The following is a 15,509-nucleotide window of genomic DNA, read 5'->3' as shown; positions in this document are numbered from 1 at the left end:
GAGTCAACATCTTTTCATATGATTATGGTTTATGGCCCTTGCTTGTGCTCCTGCTGAACTGTGATCTTTTTGCTTTTTGTTTGTTGAACTCTTTATTTAGTGGAGCATTATACCTTTTACTATAATGTAAACTCACAATATGCTATCTCAAAAATTAAAAAAAAAACTGTAACAATAAGGCAAAAAGAGAAAGGGTGGCTTGTTATAAAAAGCTAGTTCTGCATTCCCTTGCACACTTACTCTCCCGTGCCCTCTTGCTCTTCCACTTTTTGCCATGGAATAACACAAGAAGAAGGCCCTTGTTGGATGTTGACCCCTTGATATGGAAGTTCTAGGCCCCCAGAACTGTAAGAAACTGTATTTTGAAATCTCTTTTCCTTATAATTTACCCAGTCTCAGGCACTCTATTATAACCACAGGAAATGGACAAAAATACATCTAGATGTGAATATTTATTTTCTAGGGATTTTTAAATGATTAATTTGATTTCCTTAATAGTCACAGGATTATTCAAATTATCTATCTTGGAGCCAGCGCTGTGGCACAGCAGGTTAAGCCAGTTTGTGTACTGGCTGCTGCATTTGCAATCCAGCTCCCTAGTAATGTGCCTGGGAAAGCAGTGAAAGGTGGCCTGAGTTCCCGGGACCCTGTACTCATGTGAGAGAGTGGATGAAACTCCTGGCTCCTTGCTTTGGCCTGGCCCAGACCTGGGTCATTGAGGTCATTTGTGGAGTGACAACAGATGGAAGGTTTCTCTCTCTCTCTCTCTCTCTCTCTCTCTCTCTCTCTCCCCCTGCCCCGTAACTCTACCTTTCAAAATAAATAAACAAATCTTAAAAAAAAGAGAAAAGAAAAGAAAAGAAAAGAAAAGAAAAGAAAAGAAAAAGATATATGGGGTTGTGAGGTTTTGCATTTTTCCATGGAACTGGTTCATTTTCCCTAAATTGTCAAATCTATGTGTGTAGAATTTCTAGCGCTCTTTCATACTCCTTTTGATGTCTGTACTGATATTCCCTATTTTAGTTCTGATTTTGATAATTTCTATCATTTTTTTTGTTTGTTAGTCTTTCTGAGCTTGTAAATTTTTTTTAAGTTTCTTTTATTTGGGGCCAGCGCTGTGGTGCCGTGGGTTAACACCCTAGCCTGAAGCATTGGCATCCCATATGGGTGCCGGTCCTAGTCCCAGCTGCTCCTCTTCCAATCCAACTCTGTGCTATGTATGGTCTGGGAAAGCAGTGGAAGATGGCCCAACTCCTTGGGCCCCTGCACCCGTGTGGGAGACCCAGAAGAAGCTCCTGGCTCCTGACTTCGGATCGGCTCAGCTCTGGCCATTGCAGCCATTTGGGGAGTGAACCAGCAGATGGAAGACCTCTCTCTGCCTTTCCTCTCTCTGTGTAACTCTGACTTTCAAATAAATAAATAAATCTTTTAAAAAAAGATTATTTTATTTATTTGAAAGTCACAGTTACAGAGAATGGGACAGAGATAATTTTCCATCTACTGGTTCACTCCCCAAATACCTGCAAAAGCCAGGGCTGGGCCAGGCTAAAGCCAAGAACTTCATCGAGTCTCTCACATGAGTGATGGACCCAAAGACTTAGGCCATCTTCTGCTGCTTTCCTAGATACATCACCAGGGATCTGGATTGGAAGTGGAACAGCCGGGACTTGAACTGGCACCCATATTCTGCTGGCACTGCAGATGGCGTAGCTTAACCTGCTGCATCAGAGTGCCAGCCCCGATTTCTGACTCATACTGACTTTTTCAGAGAATCAACTCTTTGTTTTATTGATTTTTTTCTATTATTATTTATTATTTTTCATTTTCAATTTCATTGATTTATGCTTTTAACTTGATTATTTCCTTCATCTTGTTTGCTTTGGGTTTAACTTGCTCTTCCTTTGATAGATTCTTGAAATGGAAATTTGGGATTACTGATTTGAAATCCTTACTTTTTTTTTTTTTTTTTTTTTTTTTTTTTGACAGGCAGAGTTAGACAGTGAGAGAGAGAGAGACAGAGAGAAAAGTCTTCCTTTTCCGTTGGTTCACCCCCAAATGGCTGCTATGGCCGGCGTGCTATGCCTATCCAAAGCTAGGAGCCAGGTGCTTCCTCCTGGTCTCCCATGCGGGTGCAGGGCCCTAGCACTTGGGCCATCCTCCACTGCACTCCCGGGCCACAGCAGAGAGCTGGACAGGAAGAGGAGCAACCGGGACAGAATCTGGTGCCCCAACGGGGACTAGAACCCGGGGTGCCAGCGCCGCAGGTGGAGGATTAGCCTAGTGAGCCGTGGTGCTGGCCTAAATCCTTCCTCTTTTCTAATGTAGATAACTAGTGCCATAAACTTCCCTCTCAGATTGCTTTAGTTATGTCCCACAAATTTTGATAACTTGTGTATTCATTTTCATTCAGTTCGATGTATTTTTTTTTTTAGATTTATTTATTTGACAGGTAGAGTTGCAGACAGTGAGAGAGAGAGAGAGAGAGAGGGAGAGAGAGGTCTTCGTTCTGTTGGTTCACTCTCCAAATGGCCGCAACGGCTGGAGCTATGCCGATCCGAAGCCAGGAGCCAAGAGTTTCTTCCTGGTCTCCCATGCAGGTTCGGGGACCCAAGCACTTGGGTCATCCTCCACTGCTATCCTGGGCCAGAGCAGAGAGCAGGACTGGAAGAGGAGCAACTGGGACTAGAACCCAGTGCCCATATGGGATGCTGGCACCGCAGGCAGAGGATTAACCTAGTGTACCACGGCACGGGCCCCCAGATCAATGTATTTTTTAATTTCCACTAAAAGTGTCTGTTTAACCATGGATTATTTAGAAGCGTGTTTGTATTATTTCTAAGAGTGTAGAATTTTTATCATCTGTTTCTACATTCTGACTTGATTCCACTGTGGTCAGAGAATACGCTCAGTTTGATTCAAATTGTTTTAAAGTTGCTGTGATTTCATTTATGGCTCAGGATATGGTTTATCTTGGTATATTTTCCATGAATGCATGAAAAGAATGTTCTGCTGTTGTTGAGTTTAATTATCCTATTGATTTATGATGTCTTGTTTGTCTATATCATCACTGATTCACAATCTACTTCAATTGCTGAGTGATAGTATTGAAGTCTCCAATAATAATTACGGGTTTGTTTATTTTTTTTCTTTAAATTCTGTCGGTTTTTGCTTCACATTAGGATTTAGGATTGCTATGTCTTCCTGGTGGATTGGCACTTTTATCATTATGTAATATTTCTGTCTCTGGTAATTATTTTGTCCTGAGTCTACTTCTATATCTGATATTAATATAGCCATTACTGCTTCCCTTTAATTCTTGCATTTTTTCCAACTTTTTACTTTTAAACTGCCCGTATCACTACAGCTGAAGTGAGTTTTTCATAGACAGTATATTGTTGAGTCATGCTTTTAATCTGTCAAGCTACTCTCTTCTAATTGGTATATTTATATTAGGGGTTTAGTTGTGCATTTTTTTCTTTTCAGTTTATTCTTTCTGCTTTCTGTTCTTTCTATTTAGTTTTTTTTTTTTTTTAAAAGATTTACGTATTTACTTGAAAGGCAATTAGAGAGAGAGGGGGAGAGAGTGTGAGTGAGAGAGAGCAAGATTGATCTTGCATCCGCTGGTTTACTCCCTAAATGGCCACAATGGCCAGGGTTGAGAGAAGTTGAAGCCAGGAGTCAGGAACTCCATTTGGGTCTCTCACAGGGCCCCAAACACTTGGGCAGTCCTCTGCTGCTTTCCTATGCACATTAACAGGGAATTGGTTCAGAAGTGGGGCAGCTGGGACTTGAACTTGTGCCCATATGGGATGCCACCATTGTAGGCGGTGGCTTAACCCACTACACCTTAATAATGGCCCCTATTTACTCTTTCTTATCTGCTGGTGGGTTACTTGAGCTTTTTAAATAATTCTATTTGGATTTCTCTATAGTGTTTTTGAGTGCATCTCTTTGTATAACTTTTTTTTTTCTTTTTTTTTTTTTTTTGACAGGTAGAGTGGATAGTGAGAGAGAGAGGCAGAGAGAAAGGTCTTCCTTTTGCCATTGGTTCGCCCTCCAATGGCCGCTACAGCCGGCGCACCATGGCCAGCGCACTGCGCTGATCCGAAGCCAGGAGCCAGGTGCTTCTCCTGGTCTCCCATGCGGGTGCAGGACCCAAGCACTTGGGCCATCCTCCACTGCACTCCCTGGCCACAGCAGAGAGCTGGCCTGGAAGAGGGGCAACCGGGACAGAATCCGGCACCCCGACCGGGACTAGAACGCCGTGTGCCGGCGCCGCTAGGTGGAGGATTAGCCTATTGAGCTGCGGTGCCGGCCCTGTTTATTTTTTAAACATTTATCTTTATTTGAAAGACAGAGTTACAGAGGGAGGCAGAGAGACAGAGAGATCTTCCATCCGCTGGTTCACTCCCCAAATGGCTGCAATGGGCAGAGCTGAGTCGATCCGAAGTCAGGAGCCAGGAGCTTCTTCCAGGTCTCCCACATGAGTGCAGGGGCCCAAGGAGTTGGGCCATCTTCCACTGCTCTCCCAGACCATAGCAGAGAGCTGGATTGGAAGTGGAGCAGCCAGGACACAAACCAGTGCCAATATGGAATGCTGGCACTGCAGGCCAGGGCTTTAACCCACCGTGCCACAGGGCTAGCTCCTGTAAAACTCTGATTGCTCTATGTATTATATTATATATGAGGGTCCTTCAAAAAGTTCATGGAAAAATTAAATTAAAAGATAACGCACATTTTCCACAAACTTTTTAGATTTTTTTGTTTTTGTTGTTATTTATTTGAAATACAGAGAGCACAGAAACAGAGAGCAATCTCCCACCCAGTGGTCCACTCCTCAAATTCCCACAATAATAGCAAGGACTAGGCCAGGCTTAAGCCAGTAGCTGGGAACTCAATCCGAGTCTCCCATATAGGAGGCAGGGATGCAACTACTTGAACTATCACCTGCTGCCTATTAGGGTTGCACATTAACAAGAAGCTGGAATTGGGATCCAGAGCCAGAGCTCAAAGCCAGATACTCTGATATGGGATGCAGGGGTCCCAAACAAGATCTTAACTGCTGTGCCAAATGCCTGCCCCCCAATAAACTTTCTGCGGTTCCTTTGTATAAAAATAATCTACTATTGTTGTCATTTTATCTATTCAAGAGAAGTACAGAAATCTTACCTGCTTTTATCTCTCTTTACTTTTCCCAGTTGATAATACAATTATATTATTTTCTCTACTTACATTTATTTTTATAGACAAATTACAATCTTTTTTTTTAAAGATTTATTTATTTGAAAGAGTTACACAGAGAGAGGAGAGGCAGAGAGAGAGAAAAGTCTTCCATTCAATAGTTCACTCCCCAGTTGGCCTCAATGGCCGGAGCTGCACTGATCCGAAGGCAGGAGCCAGGAACTTCTTCTGGGTCTCCCATGCAGGTGCAGGGGCCCAAGGACTTGGGCCATCTTCTACTGCTTCCCCAGGCCATAGCAGAGAGCTGGATCGAAAGTGGAGCAGCAGGATCTCCAACCGGCACCCATATGGGATGCCAGCGCTTCAGGCCAGGGCGTTAACCCACTGTGCTACAGTGCTGGCCCCTCTACTTACATTTAGAACATCAAGAAGTGTTATAGTTTCTGTTTCAATCATCAAGCATTATTTAGAAAATTCAAGAGAAAAAATAAAGCCTATTGTATTTACTCAAATTTTTGCTTTTCATACTGTTTTCTTCTTTCTTCATGTTCCAAGATTTATTTCCTTATCATTTACTTTCTGTTTAGAAAGCTTTCCTTAGCCATTATTTCAGTAATAAACTAGTTTAATTTTTCATCATTTGAGGATTATTTGGTTTCCCCTTCATCTATGAGGATACTTTTGCTGAGTATATCATTCTGGGTTGACAGGTTTTTTCTCTTAGCACTTTTCCTTCTAGACTCCATTGCTTCTACTATTATCTCAATTGGTTTTCCCCTTTAAGTACGATGTTGTTTTATTGTGCCTGCTTTCAAGATTTTTTTAAAAAGATTTATTTTATTTATTTGAAAGGCAGAGTTACAGAGAGGCAGAGGCACAGAGAGAGAGAGGTCTTCCATCCACTGCTTCACTCCCCAAATGGCCACAGATGCTGAGCTGAGCTGATCTGAAGCCAGGAGCCAGGAGCTTCTTCTGGGTCTCCCACAGGGGTACAGGGGCCCGAGGACTTGGGCCATCTCTCACCATTTTCTCAGGCACATTAGCAGGGAGCTTGATCAAAAGTAGAATAGCCAGGAGTCAATCAACACTCATATAGGATGCCAGTACTGCAGCCAGGGCTTTAACCCTCTGTGCCACAACACTAGCCCCTGCTTTCAAGGTGGCTTTACATGCTACGCCACAGAGCTGGTACAGATTCTTTATGGGGTGATCTTCTGGGGAAGGCACTGTGGTACAGGGGGTTCAAGCCCTGGCCTGCAATGTCAGTATCCCATATGGGCACCAGTTCGAGTACTGGCTGCTACACTTCCGATCCAGCTCTGTACTATGGCCTGGGAAAGCAGTGGAAGATGGCCCAAGTCCTCAGGCCCCTGCATCCAAGTGGGAAACCAGGAAGAAGCTTCTGGCTCCTGGCTTCAGATCAGCACAGCTCTGACTGTTGTGGCCATTTGGGGAGTGAACCAGTGGATGGAATACCGACCTCTCTCTCTCTGACTCTACGCCTCTCTGTAACTCTGTCTTTCAAATAAATAAAATAAATCTTTTTTAAAAATCTGCTAAAATTGGCCAGTGCCGCGGCTCACTAGGCTAATCCTCTGCCTTGCGGTGCTGGCACACCAGGTTCTAGTCCCGGTCGGGGTGCCGGAATCTGTCCTGGTTGCCCCTCTTCCAGGCCAGCTCTCTGCTGTGGCCCGGGAGTGCAGTGGAGGATGGCCCAAGTGCTTGGGCCCTGCACCCCATGGGAGACCAGGAGAAATACCTGGCTCCTGCCATCGGATCAGCACAGTGCACCGGCCACAGCACGCTGGCCGCGGTGGCCATTGAAGGGTGAACCAATGGCAAAGGAAGACCTTTGTCTCTCTCTCTCACTGTCCACTCTGCCTGTCAAAAAATTAAAAAAAAAAAATCTGCTAAAATTAGAATGTAGGCATAGTCATACAATTTACAAACATTGAATTTTATACTACAAATGAATTATAGAGTAGGCAAATTATATTTTTAAAAAACATTTTAAAAAGGAAGAGGGGCTGCGCCACAGCTCAATAGGCTAATCCTCCGCCTGCGGCGCCAGCACACCAGGTTCTAGTCCTGGTCGGGGCGCCAGATTCTGTCCCGGTTGCCCCTCTTCCAGTCCAGCTCTCTGCTGTGGCCTGGGAGTGCAGTGGAGGATGGCCCAAGTGCTTGGGTCCTGCACCCGCATGGGAGACCAGGAGAAGCACCTGGCTCCTGGCTTCGGATCAGCTCGGTGCGCCGGCCATGGCGCGCTGGCTGTAGGGCCATTGGAGGGTGAACCAACGATGAAAGGAAGACCTTTCTCCCTGTCTCTCTCTCTCACTGTCCACTCTGCCTGTCAAAAAAAAAAAAAAAAAAAAAAGGAAGAGGGACATTGTGGTGTAGTGGGTTTAGCCGCCTCCTACAACGCCAGCATCATATATGGGTGGATGCCAATTCCAGTTCCAGCTGCTCTACTTACAACCCAGCTTCCTGCTAACGCGCCTGGGAAAGCAGTGGAAGATGGCCCAAGTGCTTGGGCCCCTGAACCCATGTGGAAGACCTGGAAGAAGCTCCTGGCTTTGTATTGGCCCAGCACTGGCCACTGCAGCCATGTGGGGAGTCAACCAGCAGATGGAAGACCTCTCTCTCTCTCTCTCTGTAACTCTACCTTTCAAATAAATAAAAAATAAAAATTAGAAAATAAAGGAAGGATGAAATACAATGGAAAATGTAAAAATTTAATGCTGGGCATTTTCCCTTATATAATGAGGGTCAACAATCTAAAAGGTGGAAAAATGGGTAAAAGATGAGAAGAGATGCCTAGGGGCCAGCATTGTGGTGTGGCAGGTTAAATCTCTGCCTGTGGTGCCAGCATCCATATGGGCCCTGGTTGGAGACCCAGCTGCTCCACTTCTGATCCAGCTCCTTGCTAATGCACCTGGGAAAGCAGTGGAAGATGGCCCAAGTACTTGGGCCCTTGCACCCCCATGGGATACCTGGAAGAAGCTCTGGGCTCCTGGCTTCAGCCTGGCCATTGCAGCCATTTGGGGAGTGAACCAGTCAATAGAAGATCTGTCTCTCCTCCTCTCTCTTTAACTCTGCCTTTCAAATAAATAATAAAAAATACTTTTTAAAAATGCCTAAGTCACAGCAACAAAACTATAAATTCTAGTGATATTCAAATAACATCTACTTCCTCTATCAAACTGACATTGTATGAATATCTACATCAAAATCACAAATACATACACACTTTGATTAGATACTTCTTCTTCTGGTAATGTCTTACATTTATACTTCCAGACATGGGAAATGAGTTATGGACAATATTATTCTTCTAACTAGCTAAGAGAATGACTAGAAATAACTCAAATGTCCACTAGGAGGAGACCAATACAAAGTAATGAGGAATCTCTTTCTATAGTAAAAGAAAAAGTTCTTCATGTGATGGATGTTACATAGGAGAAGTATGACATGAGTATGCTACCAGGTACACCAAGGTATTTCAAAAAGTTCCTGGAAAAATGACTCATTTAGTTTAGCACAAAAAATCTTGAAATACGTGTGTAGTTTTTGTATGAATTTTTTGAAGTTTCTTATATTAAAGAAAGGGAAGTAGAAAGATATATTATGTAGACAAAAACATTTTCTGAATATATTAACAAGAAACTAACAAGACTAGATAACTGTGCAAGATGAGACATGAAAACCGGAAGGTGAGGGGCCGGTGCTGTGGTGCAGTGGGTTAACGCCCTGGCCTGAAGCACGGGCATCCCACATGGGCACCGGTTCTAATCCCGGCTACTCCCTTTCTGATCCAGCTCTCTGCTATGGCCTGGGATAGCAGTAGAAGATGGCCCAAGTCCTTGGGCTCCTGCACCCGCGTGGGAGACCCAGAGGAAGCTCCTGGCTTCGGATCAGCACAGCTCTGGCCATTGCAGCCAGTAGGGGAGTGAATCATCGGATGGAAGACCTCTCTCTCTCTCTCTGCCTCTCCTCTCTAACTCTTTCAAATAAATAAATAAATCTTTAAAAAAAAAAAACTGGAAGGTGAAATAAGAAAGCTGCATACCTTTCATAATTTTGAAAATTTGAAGCAATTTACTTAGAAAACAGAAGAGGGCATGAGAGGTGAGAAACTGAAAATAGTAAGTACAGCTTTTTTTTTTTTAGCTTCAGTATAAACGGCAGTGAGGAGGATTCAGCCAGAAATGGTAGCCAGAGAAAGTTGTGGGATCAAGATAGTGTTTTTAAAGATTTGTTTTTATTTATTTGAAAGGCAGACAGGGAGGGACAGAGTCAGAGATGGAGATCTTCAATCTGCTGGTTCACTCCCCAAATGGCTGCAATGACTAAGCCGGGCCAGGCTGAGGCTAGGAGCCTAGACCTCCATGTGGGTCTCCTACATGAGTGCCAGGGGCCCAAGTACTTTGGCTGTCTTCAGTTGCTTTCCCAGGCAGATTAACAGGGAGCTGGATCAGAAGTGGAGTAGCCACTTGAACTGGTGCCCATATGAGATGTGGGCATCACAGGCAACAGCTTAATCTGCTGCACCTCAATGCTGGCCCTAAAATGGGATTTTTGAAGACAGGAAATATTCTAGCACATTTGTAGGTTGAAAGGGAAAGATTCAGTTATTTTTATTGTTTCCTTCTTTAAAATTATTTTTTTTTATTTGAAAGAGAAAGAGAGAAATAGAAAAAAAAAGAGAGAGAGAGAGAGAGAGAGAGAGAGAGAGAGAGAGAGAGAGAGAAATAGAGGTCTTACATCCACTGGTTCGCTCCCTAAATACCCACAATATCAGGGGCTGGGTCAGGCTGAAGCCAGGAGCCAGGAACTCAATCCAGGTTTCCCACATGAGCGTCAGAGACCCAACCACTTAAGCCATTTTCATTGTCTACCAGGGTGTGTATTAGCAGGAAGATGGAATCAGAGGCAGGGCCAAAATTCAAACCCAGGTACTCCGATATGGGACATGGTGTCCCAAGTGGTGTCTTAACCACTGCACTAAATGACTGCCTGTTTCCTGCCTTTTGCTGTTTCTGTACCTTTTACATACTGCTGTTACATCTATTTAGCAGCATATATGTTTCCTTCTCTGTTAGATAAAACATTACCTGGGGCCAGTGCTGTGGTGTACCAGGTAAAGCCATCGTCTGCAGTGCCGGCATCCCATATGGGTGCTGATTCGAGTCCCGGTTGCTCTACTTCCAATCCAGCTCTCTGCTATGACGTGGGAGAACAGCGGAAGATGGCCCAAGTCCTTGGGCCCCTGGACCCGTATGGGAGACCTGGAAGAAGCTCCTGGCTCCTGGCATCAGACTGGCCCAGCTCTGGCTGTAGTGGCCATTTGGGAGGTCAACCAGTGAATGGAATTCTCTCTCTCTCTGCCTCTGTCTCTCTCTGTAACTCTGCCTTTCAAACAAATCTCTAAAAAAAATAAGTTCCCTGAAAGCAAAGGCATCACTTTTCATCTCTGTTCTCTTGCCCCTAGCCTGGTGCTGACAAAATGTAGGTACTAAGCATATGTTTGTTGAATGATGTTGAGGACTCTTCCATAGCTGTCCACCTTCTCAATGAGCCCAGAATTCCTTGGCACCAAGTCCAAGCTTCCATTTGCTCCTTGAAACAAGTTCAGCTTTGGTTGGAATCCTTAGGGAAAGGAAAAAGGAAGACATTGCCAACAGAGAGAAGGAACAACACGAGCAAAGCCACGGGTTGGATAAAGCACAATGAGGATGATAGTGGTGGTGATAGTTATGATGAGGATAGAAAATCTTTACTGAGAGTCAACTGTGTACTAAGACCTATTTTACTTTTTCACTAATCCCTGAGGAAGCTATTATTTTCATTCTACAGATGGGACACAGAGAGAGGAATAAGTTGCCCAAGGTCATATGGCCCTAAGAAATGAAAATACATGGGACAGAATCTTATTTTCCACAACTCTATAAAATCATGCCTTAGTCCCTGACCCAAGGGGTAAGAAATTCTTTTTTTTAATTAATTAATTTATTTGAAAGGCAGGGTTACAAAGAGGCAGAGGCAGAGAGAGAATATCTTCCATCCGCTGGTTCACTGGCAGGAGCCAGGAGCTTCTTCCGGGTTTCCCACACAGGTGCAGGAGACCAAGCACTTGGGCCATCTTCCACTGCTTTCCCAGGCCATAGCAGAGAGCTGGATCAGAAGTGGAGCAGCCAGGACTCATGAACCAGTGCCCATATGGGATACTGGTAGTGCAGGTGGCGGCTTTACCCACTATGCCATAGCACCAGCACCGTGAAATCCATTTTAATTCTTGCTCTTGGATATAGTTACAGAAATAATGCAAGGACTTTTCCTAGCTTCTTTTCTTTGATTTAACTTCCTTTTCAAAACACGGTATGGCATGTTTAAAAATTAGTCTCTTCCTTGCAAATAGAAGTTGTCCTTGAAATTTAGTTTTGTGTGTTTGTTTCTAAAATGAAGTGGTTTTTTTTTTTCCCCCTCTTCCTGTTTCCTTGCCTTGGGCCAAAAAAAAGAGAGCTTACTGAAATGCATGAACTCATTTCCTCCCATACAACTTCTTTTCTGTATTTCTACCTCTCTTTGGAAAATATCCCTTTTTCCCAAACCATCTGGAAAACTCACATAATTAGCAGTGAATTAGGAGAAGTTTGCCTTTAGGGATTGTTTTTAGGATTACTCTGAGTACAGAATCCTGTCCTAGTCTTTGCCCTAGGGCCCTGTCAGGAGCCAAATTGTGTATCCCCTCCCACTTACCTCAAAGATCCATATAACAAAGTTCTAACCCCTAAGACCTCTCAATGTGACTGTATTTGGAGAGGGAGTCTCTAAAGAGGTACTTGAGTTAAAATAAGGTCCTTAAGGTCAGCTCTAATCCAATATGACAAGTGTTCTTACCAAAGGGCGGGGGGGGGGGGGAGGGAGGAAATTAGAACACAGAAACAGAGGGGAAACGACGTACCAGAAAACAGAAAACACAGGGGAGACAACGACGTCAATCTCGGAGCTGCAAGGAAACAAACTTCTGTTGTTTAACCCATGCAATCTTTAGCACACCGCTATGGCAGCCCCAGGAGACTACCACAGGACATTAGCCAAGCCGTTTCTCTCCCTGTGAAAGTCAGCCCCCAACCTATATACCTAACAACCTACTGGGTGTCTCCATCTGTATATCCCATTGACTCTTTTTTTTTTTTTTAAGATTTATTTTATTTATTTGAAAGAGTTACAGAGAGAGGTAGAGACAGTGAAAGAGGTCTTGCATCTGCTGGTTCACTCCTGAGATGGCCGCAATGGCTGGAGCTGAGCCGATCTGAAGCCAGGAGCCAGGAGCTTCCTCCGGGTCTCCCATACAGGTGCAGGGGCCCAAGGACTTGTGCCATCGTCTACTGCTTTCCCAGGACAAAACAGAGAGCTGGATCAGAAGTGGAGCAGCCAGGTCTCCAACCGGCACCCATATGGGATGCCAGCGCTTCAGGCCAGGGCTTCAACCTGCTGCACCACAGTGCCCCACCCCCAACTTTGCCATTGACTTAGTACTCAGGTGTCCAAAACAGGACTCTGGCTGCTCTGTGCCTGTTCTTCCTTCAGGGCTCCCCATCTCAGCAAAGAGCAAACCTAGGACAAGCCCGAAATACAGTCGTCTTTCCAGACCCTGCACTCTCCCTCCACTTCCGCATCCTATCAGTACTAACATTCTATCCATCCTACCTCTTAACTCTCTTAACTCTCCTGCACTTTGAAAGGTTTCAGAACAACAAAAATTGGAAGAACAATATAATGAACACCTATATACCTTTCATAAAATAGCTCATTAATATTTTTTCTATTTGCTTTTACTTTCTCTCTGTATATATGATTTTCCCCTTGAACCATTTGAAAGTTAACTACAGTGGGAGTTTGGAGCAGTGGTTAAGACACTGCCTGCAATGCCCTCATCCTATCTCAGAGTGCCTGGTTCAAGTCTTGGCTCTGTTTCCTATTCCAGCTTCCTAATAATGCAAACCTGGGAGGCAACGGTGATAGCTCCAGTAACTGAGTTCCTACCATGCATTTAGGAGTCCTGGATTGAGTGCCTGGTTCCCAGCTTCAGCCTGACAGAGTCCCTGGCTGTTGCAGGCATTTGGAGGTAATCCAGCAGATTCTCTCTCTCTCATCTTTTTCTCTCTCTCTCTCAAATAAAAAAGACAAAAAACAAAAAGAAAATAAATGTTCAAATACTCTATTTTACCTAGAAACACTTAAGCATGCATTTTTAAGGATATTCTGCCACATAGCCTCAATATCATTATTGCACCCCAAAATAATATTATTTTGATAATCTAATATATACTGCTAATTTAAATTTGATCCATTGTCCATTACTTGTCTTCAATTTCTTCTTCCCCATCCTCAGACTACCCAGCATCTAATCAAAATCCCTGCATTGCGTAAGTGGCTTCAGATTCTTGCAGTGTGGAACAACTGCCCCACCACCCTTTTGTTCTTTTCCTTTTATGCCACTCAAGATTAAGATTCCAAATAAACTATCTTATAGAAGAGCCCACGGTCTGAACTTGTCTGATGTTTTTCCTCATATTTAGTTTCAGAGTACCTTTACCTCTTTGTCTTTCTGACATAAACCCATTAGTTTTTGAGATATTTCTTTCATATTGACACAATTATTTTAGATTCATATTGTTCTCTTTTTGCTCCAGTTCTGCAATTAAGCAAATTTGGTAAAGAATTCTAGTTTCTTTTGAGTAGAGTAGCATATTTAGAAACCAAGATCTAGAGGCCAGCTTTGTGGGTTAATGGATAAAGCCACTGCCTGGGACGCCAACATCCCATGTGAGTGCTGGTTCTTGACCCAGCTGCTCCACTTCCTGTCCAGCTCCATGCTAATGATCCTGGGAAGGCAGTGGAAGATGGCCCAACTGCTTTGGCCTATGCCACCCATGTGGAATACTGCAAGAAGTTCTTGACTCCTGGCTTTGGCCTGGACCAGCTCTGGCCATTGCTGCCAGTAGGGGAGTACATGAGAGTATGGAAGATCTCTCGTTCTCTGTTTCTCCTTCTCTCTCTGTAACTCTGCCTTTCAAATAAATAATCTTTAAAAAAAAAAAAAAGTCAATAAACAAAACCAAGATCTGGGTGATAGCTGTGCTCATTGTTATTAGGATGCCATCTCTGTTGAGGCCTATCAAAGAACAAGTTAAGGGGCAGGTGTTTGGCCTGACAGTTCTTGCAATGTCCACATCCCACACCAAAGTGCCTGGATGTGAGTCCCAGCCCCACTCATGATTCCAGCTTCCTGATAATCAGCGCCCTGGGAGGCAGTGGGTGATAGCACAAGTGGCTGAATGCCTGCTTGCCATGTGAGAGACCTGAATGGAGTTCCTGGCTCCTGGCTATGACCTAGCCAGGCCCTGACTGTTGTATCCATTTGGGCAGTGAACCAGCAGATGGAAGATCTCTTTCTATCTCTCCTCTCTCTTACTCTCTCTCACTCAGGCTTTTAAGTAAATATATAAATAAATAATTATTAAGTTTCTCGAAATACATTTTTCTCTGATTGTATTTCGATTTTACTGCACTTTAGCAGTAAATTGGAAATGAAGGCAGAGTTTGACTTCTACCCAGTCACTGGATATGAGATGCAGGCATGCTAAGTGGCAAATTAAACACTGTGCCAAACATTTACCTACCTTGAATATATTTCAATTTAATATATGGTGTTAGGCTAATTTGTTTCTGCTTACAAACAATTTTGTGGTTTTCCTTTTTACCCTTATTACTTTAAAAAAATTTTGTTCCTTTTTATTTAACTTCTATTTATTTATTCACTTATTTGAGAGAAACAGAGACAGACAGAAAGAGGTCCTATCTGCTGGTTCACCTCCCAAGTGTCCACAACAGCCAGGGCTGGGCCAGGCTGAAACCGGAAGCCAGAAACTTAATCTAGGTCTCCTAGAAGGATGGCAGGGACAAACTACCAGAGCTACCACCTGCTTCCTTCCAGTGTGTGCATTAGCAGGAAGCTGGAATCAGGAACAGATCTGGAACACAAACTCAGGTACTCTGACTTGGGATGTAGGTATCACAACCTGTGGTTTAACCATTAGGCCAAATGCTCACTCCAGGAAAGTCTTGTTTCCAACTGTATACCCTTACCCTATATACCCTTGGTCCCTAAGGAAAACAAACTCAGAGGACCCACATTTCCTGATTTGGAAACATAGCTGCAAAGTATATTAATAAAAATGAGTGTGGTATAGCATAGAATAGACATATGTAACAATGAAATAAGATTGAGAGTTTAGAAATAAATCCATACATATATGGCAACA

This window comes from Oryctolagus cuniculus, chromosome 1 (genome assembly GCF_964237555.1).
Source record: "Oryctolagus cuniculus chromosome 1, mOryCun1.1, whole genome shotgun sequence".
NCBI classification, from domain to species: Eukaryota; Metazoa; Chordata; class Mammalia; order Lagomorpha; family Leporidae; genus Oryctolagus; species Oryctolagus cuniculus.
The sequence above is the reverse complement of the archived record's forward strand: the minus strand, read 5'-3'. Positions refer to the sequence as shown.